We start from the raw sequence: 17041 nt of genomic DNA, 5'->3' as shown, positions 1-17041 counted from the left end.
AGTTCGGATCAGAATGACACGTTCCTTGGACAAGCTCATTATGCTTCAGCCCGGAGGTTGTCAGGATGCGAGTAGTTTCACAATCAAGGTCCTAAATGCTTCTCTATTTGTACACTTGTTGGAACTTCGAACGGAGACATTTATTTCACTGGAGAGAGCTTTAAAGAAAAAAGCAGCTCAATATGATTGGCAAGAGTCTCCCATTACATCTTTTCTAATCCTTACAGGCACCAGCGTTTATTACCAGGATGATTTGTCCAATAGAGCTCCAGCTTGCAAATTGGTTGTGGTCTTGGTACCAGAGAACTCTTTCACGGGAACGTACAAATCTAATCCTTTCAATTTCGAGGAATTTGATTTGAGTTCAGTGAGGGTCACACGAGAAGGATCGAGAGTAGATGGCACACCCATTGATATCTCTAAAAGCCACGTCCGTCTCTACCACACAACAATGACGGCCTTGGGTCACTCTGTTGGCGTTAACGGAATTACTCTAGAAAACTTTGCCAATCAATTTGCGTTGGTCTTCAATCTTACAGCCGATTCCAATTTACGGGACAGCACAATCCCTCCGGAACCTACTGGTGCACGGTTGGGGATCGAATTTAAATTCAAAACACCAACCAAGCAACCCATTAGAGTCATACTTATGACTGAACGTCGATCTGTTGCTGTGGTTAATTGCAATAGAGAAGTTATCAAAAACTCATCTATTTACAATGGTTGACAACAGTGACATTGATCGTTTTGTCAGTATACACTCTGAGCTTAGCCTGCGTTACCTTGGCTGTTATTCTGCTGACAACTTCCCTTTCATTCAGCGAAACAAATTTGTTATTGTTAACAATAAACCATCTTGCTTTTTTGGGGAACACTGGCTTTTGATCGCAGACAGTAATGGACAACTACATTTCTACGACTCCTTCAAAAGAGATCTTCACGAAGTTTCCCGGAGTATTTTTAAAAGACTGCAGAAACTCTACAAAAAAATACATCTATTAAATTTGTCGAAATTCGTCCATTGTTCAAACAGCTAGCGACAAGTAAACTTTGTGCATTGTACTGTTTATACGTTGCTCACTGTATTTATTTACCGACCCGAACTTTTTCCTTTTATCTAACTGAAGAAGAGTTGCTACAATTTGCTGCTGAAAAATTTAGTATTTCTACAATGAAAATAAATTCTTTGAAAAGTTGTTTTTTTTTGCAAAACGTGTGCAAGCTATCAAAATAAGGTTTATTTTTTTTGCAATAATAGGATGGGGTTGATCCGACAGACTGAAAGAAAACTAAAAAAAACAAATGAATCAGTAAAATAAACAAACAAGCAAACCTAAAAACTTCCAAAATTTATTTAGTATGTCGAGCACCAACTCAAGTTTTACTTCTGCTTCTGCCATGTTAGTCGACTATCCTAACTCGGACGATAACGCGAGTGATGTGTTTATCCCTCCGTCGCCTCAGTTGGAAATGGAGATTGGAGATGAGTTAGCACTAATGTTTGAAGACGGAATTGCGCAAAATTCCCTGGAAGATGTGGAAGATGGCGATGAGGAGGTCACTTCAATCAACCGGAGGCTCAGATTGAGACCTCGACGCCAAGGAGCGCAGTCTATTCTAGACTCCTCGTCCTCCTCCTCTTCCTCGGACGATGATAATGGTAGTCGGATGGCCTTGGAAGAAGAAGAGACGGCGAATACGAGGCCTTTAAGTTCACATCTGTTGCAGTTTTGCCATCTGCTCCGAATGTATGGATGTCCAAGAGACAGAGAAAGACAGGCTTTAACTCAAGCCTTGGTTTTCCTTGAACGTCATGCAGGAGGGTATGATGACAGCAATGACGGCTTGCTGAATGAAGCCGCCAGAGTGTTGGAAGAAACAGTTTTTCTCTCGTCGCCTGAGTCACCAATTACTGGTGAGATGTCGAATCAGGCACTCGAAAATACCGGGGTATCCGATGATCCACCTCCCTCGTATGAAGAAAGTGAGGCCGCTGAAATACGGTTCGTTTCTCCACATGCTCCCAACAGAAATGCTTCACCCAACACGAGGAGAAGAAACAGGGAAGAGAGAGACAGGATGAGCTTAAATAGTTTTCAATGCATTTTGATCTTGACTAATGTTGTTGATGTCTTGGGAAAAGCTGATGCGGGCAGTTCTAGTAAAGGATTCTTTGTTTAATTTGTTTTTTGTTTTTTACAGCAAACGGTTGATCAGTTCCGCAGCATCTTGAGGCAGGCAGATGATCTCTCCGGCCTTGAAGTTGAGCAGGCTGAAGAAATTGGTGACGACGAAGCCCCGTCACAATTGCTGCGTCGCCTTGAACGGGCTGAAACCCTAAACAACAACAGCCTCATAAAACACGTGCACCATATAAGCGGAATTATGAGGAGGTTGCAGCTCCGTGTCGGTGGCCCAGCTACTTTTCATCAGATGCTGCGGGAGGGGAATCTAAATTTTAAAGAACTTCGTGTGCGGCAGTATCTCTCAATTCGGGCTACATGTGAGATGTACCCAAGATTGTTGAGCGTGACAGGCTTTCAAAACTCTTCAAGTCTTTTGACGGGATACAAGAAATTGCAGAAAGCCTGCCATGAAGAGTGGGGGAGTTAAAGGCGGCTACTAGTTGATAGTCATGCAAACCCTGTCCAGCGAGTGCGGGCAAACTGGTTTGCTGACTATCATTAGTTGAGCTGACTAAAAATAAACTCGAGTCTTAGTCGTACAAGCTCTGTCTAGCGAGAGCAGACATTCTGGCTTGTAGACTTTGCAAAACACATCTCTTTTTATGTTAAGTTTCTTTAGTTTTGTAGTTTAATTGATTTTTACTCTTAAAAATTGTTTAGAGTAAATAAAATATCGAACAAACTGCCAGTTTTGAACCATGGACCCTTGGCGAGCAAGTAATTTTTAATTAAACACGCAGCCAATTCGATATTTGAACTAAGATGTCTGAAATTGTTGTCGTTGGTGCGTCAAATATTGAAAAAGGTTATGAGTTGTGCTGGTGTCAAAATGTGGACCATAAATGTATAAAGGACATTCATTTGCCTGAGTGGGTGGAAGAAGTCAAATTTGTGAGCGTCCTGGTGCTCGTGTGAATCATGAAACAAAAAACCTCCAGTAATTTTTTCTTTGTTTTAATATGGAAAATGTTTAAATTTTGAAATGTCTGTTTTTGTTTTGTATTTGTTTAGTAATCTTGTAATGGAGGCAATTACGCACGCACCAAAAGCTATTTTAATATATTGTGATATTGTTGGAAATTCGCTGGAGTACCATAACGGTCAAGAAGCGCTGGATGGAAAAAGTTGCGCAAAGATAATAGAGGCGCAAGCGAAAAAGTATACTGACATCAAATTCGTGGTGATGCACGCGCAGTGGAGAAAAAGTCTCCAGTTGGCTCAAAATGAAGAAATTAGTTATTTTAATAACATTATCCATAGAACAAGTTGCATTATTGACGTTAAAATTCGAACCAGCGCTAAATTCACACGAATTATTGACGAGGAGACGGGACGGAAGGAGTCAAACCTGAATGTTCACCACAGCCGTCAAACAGTGTGCTTCAATGTTGGTATTCTTATTAGGAAGGCAAAGTGAGGTTATTAATATTTTAATTTGTTTTTTTCTAAAATGAGGTGTTTCTAAAATTAGAACAATTTCATTGTCGGGTAGGCTCCGGAAACCGAGGAAGAATGCATGTGCTGATTGGGTGCCGATTATCACCCTATCGGCATATATATTCTTCTGTTAAGTTAATTTTATTCATTTACATTTAACTCAAATTTATTTAATGTGATGAGCACATTTTTACGTTCGACTACAACGCGTTGCTTCGGATCATAACTCAAAGACCTTTCGAGTCATATTCAATTAGCCTTAACACATTATCAAGCTTCAAAGGTGACGTCTTCGGATAATCTGATCCTTACATTGTCCGATTTTGTTCAAAAACACGCACCACCTAAAAACTTTGGAAAAATAAGAGACACATCACAAATCATTAGCCTAAAACATCGGAAACCTGTTCTGATACTTCCTGTTTTTCGTTGAATGTTGCAAAACGTGTGTAATATGTTTGCGTGTTTACTTGTCACTTACATAGAGGTCTTTTTTAAAAAAACTTTAATTCCACTCCAACGGATACTTAGCAACAGTTGGAATGGAAGTGTATTATACATAAGAATGGATGAAACGTAGTAATAGACGAATTAGGAAGAAAGCACCAACCTCATTGCATTTAACTGCATCGGAATTGTAACCTAATTAAACTTATCAGAACGGCCTTCCCGTATGCTGCTGTTCAACAATTTTAAAAAGGATTTGTTTTTTGAAATGTCTTTTTTACAAGTTTTCAGGATTTGTCTTTTTTGCATATTTCTTAAAAGATAAAGAAGTCATAACATGTGCGAAGAACCATTGTTTCTGTTAGTCAGTGGAATCCAGATAGTAGGTCTTTTGAGGTTGCTTTCAGATCGCATGTAATCTCACATATCAGCCTTCTAATTGGTTGAGATGGCTAATTAGCAGAGCACCTCAAGCAGAAATTTAATATTTATTGGGAAACCGGTCACGCTCAAGGTTTTAATACCAGTTGCAAATTTTTGAAGTGGATGTTCAACTTGATATGTTACACGCGATCTTTGTGATGTTTTTCAATACCCGGGTCGAGTTTTTTGTTGAATTTTCGTAAGAAATGCGGTGAATGCGGTGAATTTTCGTAAGAAATGCGGTGATTGCGGCGAAAATAAATAATTCACCGCTTTTCACCGCATTTCTTACAAAAATTCACCACCAAATTCACCGCATTTCTTACAAAAATTCAACGCATAGACCATTATGGCAAATTAATGTTAGAAATGCGGTGAATACGGTGAAAAAAAATAATTCGCCGCTATTTGACCCCAGGCCTAGGTGTCAACGCTAAAAAGCGTTAAATGATGTGAGATTTTGTTGTGGGTTGAAGTATCCATATTGTTTTCAAAAAAAATCAGTTGGAAGTAGATGAAACTGGAAAGTGTTGATAGCAGACAAAAATAGTGAGAATATCAAAATTTTTTTAAACCAATTTTTTCTATATGATGGAGCAAATTATCGACCCCCCCCCCCCAACCTAAGTTTTTAAACTCTCGCTGTAATCTACTTTCAAATTACTTTTGCAATTTGTCAAAAAAAATCAGTTGCATGCAAGTGAAACTGGATGGTGTTGAAAGCAAACAAAAGTAGTGAAAATAACAAAAAAATATCTTTAAACCATTTTTTCTATATGATGGAGCAAATATATGGAATTTATGATGAAGATAACGGAGCAAAAAGTGCTATATGGAATTTATTAAAATTGAAATCATTGGGTTTGAACGACAGCCCCTATTCGAGATAAAGAAGGTTTATGTAAAAAAGCAGTTGAACAGAAGCCAAGTACGTCTTGTAATGGAGAAGTTCAAAAAAGCAGAAAAAAGCGCAAAAAATTACAAACACTGGACACTGAACTGCAGAAATTCCAAAGTTGTTTGAATCATTCCAATTCTTTACTGCGTTAAACTTTCGCATTTTCATTTGATGTTTGCCTTTTAGCTGTACGTTGTCTCTTTTTGATTTTCTTATTTTGAAGTTTGTTTTCCGAACAAATTGTGCTTATTAATATTGCCGACTTGAATTTTGTTCGATTTGATAATTGATTGATTTATTGATTCTTCCGGTTTTTTTTAAAAAAAGGAAAACAGCGCTAACGTTGTTGCGTAGAGGCTCAAATGGGAAATTAATCAAAACTAGCGGTTTTGTTTGAAACTCTTGAATAATTGAAAAAAATGAGTAAAAGTTGCTGAACAGTGAAAAATTGTTGCTAATGGAGATTGTCTGCAGTGAGCTGTCTGATGATGCCTGGTTTGACAAAAAATCAGCTGAAGCGCTGATTCAGGCAAGAAAAGTTCAGCAGGGGGAATTCATAGAAGACACGGTGAATTTTCGTCAGAAATGCGGTGAAATGCGGTGAAAAAAATACTTTTCACCGTGTATTTCTTACATGTTGTTGCGGTGAGTGCCGTGAATCGCGGTGAATTTTTTTTCACCGCGTTCTCGGTGGCGATTAATTATTTTTTTCACCGCTTAATGCGATGAATTATTTTTTTTTCACCGCTTTCTGTCAAGCGGTGAATTATTTTTTTTCACCGCTAGATGCGCTGAAAAAAAGATTGATCGCCTGAAGCGGTGAAAAAGAATAATTCACCGCCACCGAGAACGTGGTGAAGAAAAATACTTCATCGCGATTCACCGCATTCACCGCAAAAAGATGTAAGAAGTATGCAGTGAATATTATTTTTTTTCACCGCATTTCACCGCATTTCTTACAAAAATTTACCACCAAACCTCGACCCGGGTACGGATTAACCTAAACGTGAAGTTTTTTTCTAATGTTTTTTTTGTACAGCCCAGAAATAATAGGCAAAAACGTGCAAATACGACAAACGAGGCTAAATCTGATTACGGCAGAATGAAACATTGTTTGACTGTTTCTTTCTATTAGCTATATATAAGGGAACAGATATGTAAAAGGATAAGAAACAAGGTGTGATCAGGTACAAAAATGAGCTAATGCTTGAACAAGGTTTACTTCATCTGAAAAGGTTAGATCATGGATGACTTTTGTACAGATGGGTAATTTTCGCGTTATGAAAAAAAGTGCACAACAATTGCTCACACAAAATGATTGGATAAACATCGTCACCATCGACGTCGCCCTCAACCATGATTTGAATGGTTTTTGACATTACTAAACACAGTTATACAGCATATTTTTTGGCAGTTGCCACCAGAGAGTTCCAAAATTGGAAGAGTTTCTTCAAATAAAATTTTTTCTCCAGAGGGAACTCTGAGGCATTGAGTTAGACAAAAATTTAGACTTAGACATGCACAGAGTAAACGAAAATTTTAAGACACAATTTAAACAAAAATCTTTTCGATTTTCCCTTTTCTTTTTGTTGCTTTTTTGTCTGTTCAAAAACCGATTGTGGGTTTTCAAGGTCAAGGATAAAGCTCTATACAACATTATTTTAGTGACGATGGCCAACCTGAAAAACTCAATTAATGGTTACTTGCAATGCTTAGGGTTCTTTTACTGTTATTTGAAAGACTGGTATTAAATTTTGTTTGATGTGTTTCAATAATTCTTTTTGCAAATAGGAAATTTTATTTTACCATTCAAATAGCTCTTCATTTTATTGCAACAGTAGTGTAGAGACAATGTGAACTTTTGTGACCATTAAAAATTTTTCTGAAATGAGCCGCCTTGGGTTTGACAACTCCTTTATCTGCATTTTCGCTTCTTTTTTTTAAAGCAATTTGTGATGATTTCGACATAAATTTTAAAGTTTAGAACGTTGAGGTTCTCATTGTTTCACTTTTCTTTCACAATTATGATGAAATTGGTTAACGTTGTCTTTTCCCTATTATTATTATTCGTTTCTCTGTTAAAAACATTATTATTATTCTTATTATTTTTTGTTTATTTTTATTAGTTTTTTTATAATTAATATTATAAATATTTTTATTATTATTATTATTATTATTATTATTATTATTATTATTATTATTATTATTAGTATTATTATTATTATTATTAATATTATTATTTTTATTATCATTCTATTGTTTATTCTTATTATTATTATTATTATTATTATTATTATTATTATTATTATTATTATTATTATTATTATTATTATTATTATTATTATTATTATTATTACTATTATTATTTTTATTAGTATTATTATTATTATTATTATTATTATTATTATTATTATTATTACTATTATTATTATTTTTATTATTAACCTTATCATTATTATTATTCTTATTATTATTATTATTTTTATTATTATTATTATTATTATTATTATTATTATTATTATTTTTATTATTATTATTATTATTATTATTATTATTATTATTATTATTATTATTATTATTATTATTATTAATAACACTTATTATCATTGTCATTATTATCATTATTATTTTTATTGGTTTTATCATCATTATTATTAGTACATTTATTATTATTATTTATTATTATTATTAGTATTATTACTATTATTGTTGTTATTATTACTATTATTATTATTATTATTATTATTATTATTATTATTATTATTTTTACTATTTTTATTGTTGTTATTATTATTATTAGTTTTATAATTTTATAATAATAAAAATAATAATAATAATAATAATAATAATTATTATTATTATTATTATTATTATTATTTTTATTATTACTATTTTTATTGTTGATATTATTATTTTCACTATCAATTTCATTATTGAGATACGGAAGTCTCCTCTGGAGTTACCCATTCAAGAACCAAGCTTTAAACTTGCTATTAGTAGACTAGATGGTGTATAAATATTCAAAGCGTATATACGAAATTATCAATCTATCGCCACGCTTGCACTGTTGGCACGTTATGTTAAGGCCATCTGGAGCACTCAAGTGTTGACTAAACAGGCCTAAAGAATCAGAATATTAAATTGCTGCGTTAGATTCAAGTCGCTTATTGACTCTATACATGAGACTTCAATTCAAGTGTTAAGTTTTGTTTCGTTTTTATTCACATCGATTTACTTACCAATTACTTACCGTTTGGAGTCTGTTGCTCTGGTTCCTTATAATACATCATTTGGCTTGCGTAGTCACTGTTATAGTTCAATTGGACTGCCGGTTTATAACACTACTGCAGAGAATTCCATATGTGATACAACTTGATCAAAGACACGGAATGGGGTATAACATGGCGCAGCCAGCTTCACGAAAACCATTAGGTTAACCACCATTTTGGGAGAACTGAGCTAACTCAAATGTAGAGTGGACAAAGTGGATGGAAATGTTAAAATTGGCAGTAAATGCCGAAAAAAGTATACATGTAGGAAAACTCTTAAAATTAAAACACGGAAGAACGGACCTATTTTATCCTCCCCTACCTTCCTATGAAAATCATTAGAACTGGAAGCAGAAACGAACTCGAAGCTAGAGAACAAAGAAACGAAAAGAGAAATGTGGGTTGGGAAAATGAGTTTTTATCAATTGAAAGAAAGGGAGCAATGATCGACAGATTACCCTGGGATGAAGCAGACGTAAAGGTAAAAAGCTGAATTTATTTATCGTTGGAAGCGAAAGGTATCAGAATATTCCACGAACGACATCCACACATAAGGATCGTTAGATGCACAACAAACGAATTGGTACACGAATTTAACAAAATAGTCGATTCCAATTCTTCAACACAACCCAACAATCAAAGAAGGAGTCCCTCGAAGCATTCTACAGCAGAAAGCGTGAACTGGGCTCACAAAGTGGTTTCAAGGACCTAGAGAAAGATATTTTCAAAGGCCTGTTCATTGCAAACATGAAAAATTCAAACATCCAAATTGATATCGGAGGTGCGCAATCACGTACATTCCTGAACTATGCGATAACAAGAGAGAGGGGACAAGCTAATGACAAAAAGTACAAAGAACAAACAATCTTACAGCCAACTGGTCCCCAGTAAACTACATAAAGAACAAAAAATTACAGAACAATAATAACGAAATTTTCCAAACACAAAATCCAAAAAATCATTAAAATAACTCACAATGCTGGAAATTCGGAAACAAACTTGAAGACAATCATTTACGTACATAACCGACAAACTTGCAGTTACTGTAAGAAACCAGGACTTTTTGCCGTAGTTTGCAGATGTGCAAAAAGGTATTCAGATAACACAAACACTCGGTCCGACAACCAACCAATTGGTGTATTTAAAAATAACCTGCAAGGCAGAATCCGACATGTTAAAGAACAAGAGACCCAAACACAGAAACCAGATGATGAAAAAATTGACGCTGAAGTAACTCTGTACATAAAAGAATTAGCAGATGAATAGAATAACGTAAATGTAATCAAACCGAAATCATTCAAACACTCAAAGAACTCAGATATTAAACAAGAGTGGGTTGATGATTTCTGGGTAAAAACACAAACGAAAAACAGAACTCTTCATTGGCTAGCAGACACAGGATCCCCGAAATTGTCCATGAACATCGAAACAGCAGGAAAACCCTGTAACCAACTACGGAAAACAATAATCGAAATTCAAGATGAAGCGAACAAATACAAGGGTTCAATATTAACGAAATTAAGATTGATGGAGTTAAACAATTGGAACTATATTCAGGTTCATGGTAAGCTCCAAGCTGTAACATTCTTCTAGTATTTTCAAAAACAAACAACATAATGGGACAAGACATACTTCAAAAATAAGGAATACACCTAACGAAAAGCTAAAAGTACACTCAATAACAAGCAGGGAAACAAAAAGAATATCATAAAAATGATTTTGCAGAAAAATATACACACTTGCAAACGCTTAGGCGGATCAAAGAACCATGTGGCAAAATACAAAATGAAAGAAAACTTCACACCGTTCCAACACAAACGCAGAAGAGTACCCCTCCATTTGTTGGAAAAAGTAGAACAAGAATTCCAACTACTGATAGACGCAAACGAATTGTGAATGAAATAATGCTCCGATGAACATTTCATAAGTCTGTAGTAATAACTGTCAAGAAAGACAAAAGCATGAAAATTGCTCTCGATTCAAAAAAATTCGAAGATGCATTACCAAAAAAACAAATATCAAATGCAAAGTAGAGACCACCTAATCGATTTGGTCGCAATGTACATTTCCGAAAGGAAACAAATGTCAGGAAACTTCTCTTTTTTGAAAATGAACTCAAAATTAGCATACAGCCAAACCCCACTGAACGTCGCAATCCGAAATCATTTTAATTTCAATATACTAGGAGTAACTGCAACGGGTGCAAACAGATTTCTCTACGGATTTTATGGACCAACAGATATGCCAGCAACACTCCAAAAGACTATCGACAGAACTTTATTCTTGTTATCATGCAAATTTTTTTCAAGAGAGCATACTAATATGCAAAAAGGCTTATCATCAGAACATGAACAGGAATTGAACAAAGCACCAAATCTATAAAAAAAATAGAGAACTTACCAATAAACGCACAGAAATGCGAATTTGCTAAAATTACAATACCTTGGTTAGGCTACAAAAAACAATTCAGATCAAACAAACACAAGCGCACGCTTTTTTGCCTTTCTCGCTATTTAAAACAGTCGCTCTCTGTTTCAATCAATTCATTTCGAACAAACAGACTTTAACTTAGTTCTAAACAAATGAGACTAAATTTATATTACTCAAACTCAACAGTCAACAAATTGAATTACTCCATACCTTAAACAGTTCCATCTCCGAACACTGAAAACTTGCTCGCAATTACTCGAAACAGACCAATATTGATACAGCTTTAGGACCTTTTCGAAGAAGATTCAGAGCAGGAAAAACAAAAAAGTCGCCTTATTCGTAGATCATCCCCAAAAATCAGTCGTCGCTGTTGAACGAGACAAAATATATTGCGGCCCTCAAATATATTCTGAATAAACGAACGGTTCTCATTTCCGATACGGACATTTTACAAATGTGTGCTTGGAGATTTTAGGCAAACTTCCAATTTTGGTCCCAATTGAGTCATCAGATGTGCAAGAAATTACCCGGGTACTTCATTGGATAAAAGCGTTCTTTGAAACATCCACCTACATCGGTAACATCCACCTAGCAGTAAAGTAGCACTACAAAAAGAGAGACAATTTGAAGATTTTTGCGAAAAAGACAGAATAGCGAAGCCTGGAAGACCATTATCGTTAATTGAAGAAGATTTGCACTATCTGACTCACGTTAATAATTCAATGCATTCCTTTTTCTCAACAAGTTTGCAGCTCTATTGGGCGGTAAGGACACAATGCTCTGATTAACAATAAACGAATTGCTGCGACAATATGCGTGGAAGGCATTCTAGCTTGTCATGGTTATGTGTTTGAAAAGAACCAGAAGATTATGACAAATCTTCTGGAAACGCATTTCATTAGTGAAAGTTATCCAGTTTGCAACAGATGCCAAAAATGTCGCAGACCTTTTGGGCTAGCAAAGACTTTTTTCTGTTTCTCAAAGTGAAAAGTGGAGAAACAGTACAAAATCTTTGTTAACCACAAATTCTACAACTTTTTTGGCATCTGTCCCAAACTGGTTAACTTGGTTGAAATGCGTTCTCCTTACACAGGGAGTTCTGTTATATCGGTTTCTATATGTTGCTTTTTGCATTGGGTCTTTTTTGTAGGTTTTTTTGTCTTTTCACCCAACTGTAGTTCTCCGGATCAAATAGTTGTGTAATGGATTATAACTGGGGTAGACTAACTTCAAATTTATATGTTTCTGTTTGTCCTACAATTCTGCTTGGACTTCCTATAGTTCCTGTTTTGAGGGAAAATGAAAAAGTCGTTGGGGTTTTTAACGATTTATGCTGCACTTAAAGTATTTAACATTTTACAAACGATCTTGTACAAAAATTATGATGCGCATGTGTTAACTTTTATTAATAACAATAGGTAAATTTGATAGCAAAGACTTAATTTAAGCTGATAGCTAATGAAGTCGATATTAAATTTTAACAATTGTACCAATTACTCAGCCAGCGCCACATGTTTCCATTTTTAGCAACTTTATTAACCCATTCGGCTAAATGTGTTCTTTTCCAGTTTCCAGTTATTTTGATACTTTTTATACCTATTTATAGTAAATGTTCGAATGATTTTGTAGTTTCATGCCTATATTTTATATTATGTCAATATTTTCTTACTGTTTTCATTCAATTAAGAATCTGCATTTTTAACAAATCGGAATGCTTGGTTAAAATTGAATTACAAAATAGTAACAATTTGACCAACGCAATGACATAAAATGCTAAAGAAATTGCTTCTTATAATGACTTATAGCGCATGTATCTAGAGATTACTCAAAATCAGAAAAAGTATGGAAAAGCTGCGGAAAAATCCTGGATCTTAAAAAAAATCTTGAAACATGGATGCTATACCTTATCTTAATACATGGAAGCTATACCTATTCTTTTTACGTGGAATCTATACGTAATCTTAATACATGGAAACTATACCTAATCCTAATGCATGGTGGCGCTAATACCTTTTTATACACGGGAGCTATACCTAATCTTAACACATCAGGGCACCACTAGATTATATAGCCTATCTTAACACATTAGGGGAAACCCATTTGCAAACTGTACGCTATACCCTATCTTCATACATGGGGTCACCTTCTCCCGTGCACTGTAGCTCACTCTGTTACTACTAACGATTTTCAAATCTGATTTTCTTGACAAACGGTTATGTACCACCAAATTAAAAAACAAATGAATATAATGACAAAATGTTGGAAATAAAGAGGCTGTAGGTAAAATTATGAAAACTGTATTGGTCGACTTTGATACCGTGCTCAAATGTTTTAGTTATGTAAGGAAAATTAAGCTCACGTCAATTTTATTGACTTTGGATAATTCGAGCACTCGACAAGTATCTGTTCCTCAATGAGCTCCTCGGAAGTTGAATGAGAGGTTCGCGCTCACTGTACCAAACTCTTTTTTTTTCAAAAACTCTCACGTGAATTTGTGGACCGAGAAAATACAGGAGGCGACGCAATTTTAACATTTTATCATTTTACAAATTTGATTCTTTTTAATCTTATGTTAATAATTTCAATTTGTCACCCATAAACGCTTTTTGTAAAGGTTCCATTGTCTCTAGCATTCTACGAGGTTGTTGGCTTTCGAAGGACACTATTATTTATTCTGAAAAAACTGAGATATAATATCAGAGAATAAAAATGACTCTGCGTAAGATGAGATTAAAACAGATTAGAAGAAAGCTCCAACAGAACTCAAAAATTGCACACGAAGATGAAGTCCTCATATAGATGGAGACATAATTACAAGACAGTTTTGAACTAGATAAGCACCATTTTCGTAGATTAAGCATGATTAGATAATTTTTTCTTACAATAAGCATTTAATCCAACAAAAAGGCTTGTCTGCAGAGTGTGTTCCTACTTTGCCATTGGAACATTTCCTATAACAGAATTAAAGAAACGTTTTCCTTAACAAAAAACTTTGAGCTTTGGCAGACACTTTGGGATCTGACAACTGTTTCCGAAGAAGTAAATTTTGAGCACAATATATTTTAAATATTTTATAATATATTTCATTTTATAATATATATATATATATATATATATATATATATATATGATATTTTATAATATATTTTATTTTATAAAATGCTTTTATTTGTGAACAGCATTAGAGAATAGTGATGACATCAGTAATATTTATCCCCCAATAAAAAATGTTTTCACATTTTTCGTAGTTTTCACAGAAATATCTTTTCAATCAATATAAAATTACAACTTATCTTGATAATCAAAACCAGCCCAAAAATATGAAAGAAGCATAGAGGCATATTTTTCCCCGCACTGCACTCAAGGAATTTTTTAAGAACGACATATTTGTTTCCATTAGGATTTGTTACACGAATGCAGCGTGACTGTACAGCAAAATTATAAAATTTGTGCATGATTACTCCCAATGGCTCGGAATGAAGCTAAGTTCAAAAGCAAGCCCATCAATTTGAAGGCAATTCTATGTGAGATAATGAAAATCAGCTAAAAAACGTCCCGACAGAAAGAGAGCGCGACAAGCCGAAAAGATGGATTCAAAAAATTCAAAAGAAAGTTCGCTAAGTAATTTATGTTAAAGCAAGCGATTTTTTTTGTTTTCAATAAAGCCAAAAAGCGGTAACATTACGATAAGTAGGTTAAAAAAAGATGTTGTAAAGTTTATCTTAAGTGATGTGAATTTTTGTGACAAAATATTTAATTAAAAGTTGAAACCTTTGTACACTAATGAAGCTAGTAACGGCAAACAAGCTATGGGGAAATGAACAGACGGCAAAAGTCAGCAACTTTGTATAAAACAAATTTTAGTGATTGTAAAACCGAGAAAATTATCAGATTGCGAAAAAAGCAAAGCGACAATTATGATTAAAATTAGAATAGAAATAAATCAAGTTTTGTGTCTAATTTGAAAAATTCTGCGTTGAAAATTATTTTAAATAAGTGATTTGCGAATGAGATCTAACTAACTGCAAAATTCAGAGTTTTCCACAAGAATTAGGCTTTTGAATGAGAAAAAATGCGGGATTTTAAATAATTTTTAAAAAATAATGGATTCACACCTTCTCTTGATGAAGTTGAAGGAGGCCAAAAAAGCTTGAGAGGGAAGAACGCGACGGGGATTTTTTCATTTCCTTTTATAATTGGTGAGCTGAACCACATAAGAACTGTTTCCTCAATTGTATTTTTCGTACCAATTAGTCTTCATTAACGGTACACAGAAGCGGTTAGTTTCCTGCTATTCACCCTATTTACGGCGAAAACAAACATACTGGCATTCGAAAGTTATAATTGAACAATTTCTCTTCAAAAACATTTTAAGGAGAGTGAAGGAATAAATTTAGCTTCCATACGTGGGAGTGATATCTTGTCAAATATTCAAAAAACGGCAAGAGTGGGCTAAACAAATGATTTGTATATTTTAAAACTTTGAATAAAAAGAAACATGTAACTGTATAAGTCCCGTGAGGTACATTGGAAAAACTGAGTACTTGAATTTGAATAGCTAACTTGATTAGGAGAGATTTGATTTTTATCTAGAAAAGTGGACCTAGGCTATTTATCTAACTGCTCCTGTGGTATCACAATTTACCACTAAATTCTGATTAAACTAAGCACCATAGGTCAGCACAGAGGATTCTGCTTTTGAGAAAATGGCTGAAACCAATTAAAGCACAATCATAATTTGGAGTTATCCAAACAAGCAAAGTCTAAACAACTCAATTAGTCGCTAAATTGAGCTACGTGAAAATATCACTAGCATTTGGGTATTAAGTGGAAATCGTTTTTTAGAATATCTGTTGCCCAAACCAAACTAATGATTAATCAGAATAATTGACCAACAAGAAAATAATAAAAAAAATAAATTGTTTTTTTTTCTTATAAAAAACTTAATCGTCTGCTCGAGAAGAAAATCAACCAACTAAAATGTAAGAAACAGAAAGACGTGAAATAATATCCATAAATTGTTCAAAGCAGGAAACCATTCGGCTAGCACTCCAGGAAAAGTGCCGAAGTTTTATGTGCCAAAAAATTTCAGGGAAGTAACAAAAATTTAAAACACGCTTTTTGGTGATATTGAAGGTGTGGACGCTTTAGTCGGCGATGCCCTCAAAAAAATTGAAAAGGTTTTGAAAAGAAAAGTAGCTGAATTAGAGTTCTTATACACACACACACACTCACACACACAAACACACACACACAATCACACACACACACACACACACACACACATATATATATATATATATATATATATATATATATATATATATATTGTAATTATATATATTAAGGTTGGAATGATGAGGTGGTAGGCTGGTGCGTGCGGAAATTTTTCAAATTGTTGTGTCTCTCGATCCTTGAAGCAAATAAATAAACATCGCTTTTTATTTCCTGATTTAAAAGTTGCTGTTTTTTTCTCCGACAAATAATCTGATTCCTCAAGATGCACCTTCATTTGTTTTGTGAAGACCCTTGTCTTGAATTTTCTCTTTTAATTGCACTCAGCAGCCAAATGGATTTTGACAAAAGCTTGCTGTACAATGATTAGATTATCTCATGTCATCTGCTTCATTTATGGAGTCTTATTTTAAGAAATTATAATTTAATTTCCCGGTTGCATCTTTGAACGAATTGTAATTTTTTAATTCGATTTGATCAATTTAAGGCTGACACTGAAAAAGATCAGGAAAAACAGAAGCGGGGAAAAGAAGAAAAAAAAATATTTCCTTTTTGACTTAATACGTCGACGTTCAAATCGCTAGCACAATGAATTAACTTGTCCTTTAACGGATAAAAGATTTTTTAAACGAAAGAATATGAAGAAAAATGTGAAAGGACCGCAGAGTTCTCTTTAGGTTCCTAGTGGTTGTTGACAGAGTGTGTCTGCGCTGGGT

This window comes from Convolutriloba macropyga, chromosome 12, assembly GCF_964194025.1.
Source record: "Convolutriloba macropyga chromosome 12, txConMacr16.3, whole genome shotgun sequence".
Classification (NCBI taxonomy): domain Eukaryota; kingdom Metazoa; phylum Xenacoelomorpha; order Acoela; family Convolutidae; genus Convolutriloba; species Convolutriloba macropyga.
The sequence above is the reverse complement of the archived record's forward strand: the minus strand, read 5'-3'. Positions refer to the sequence as shown.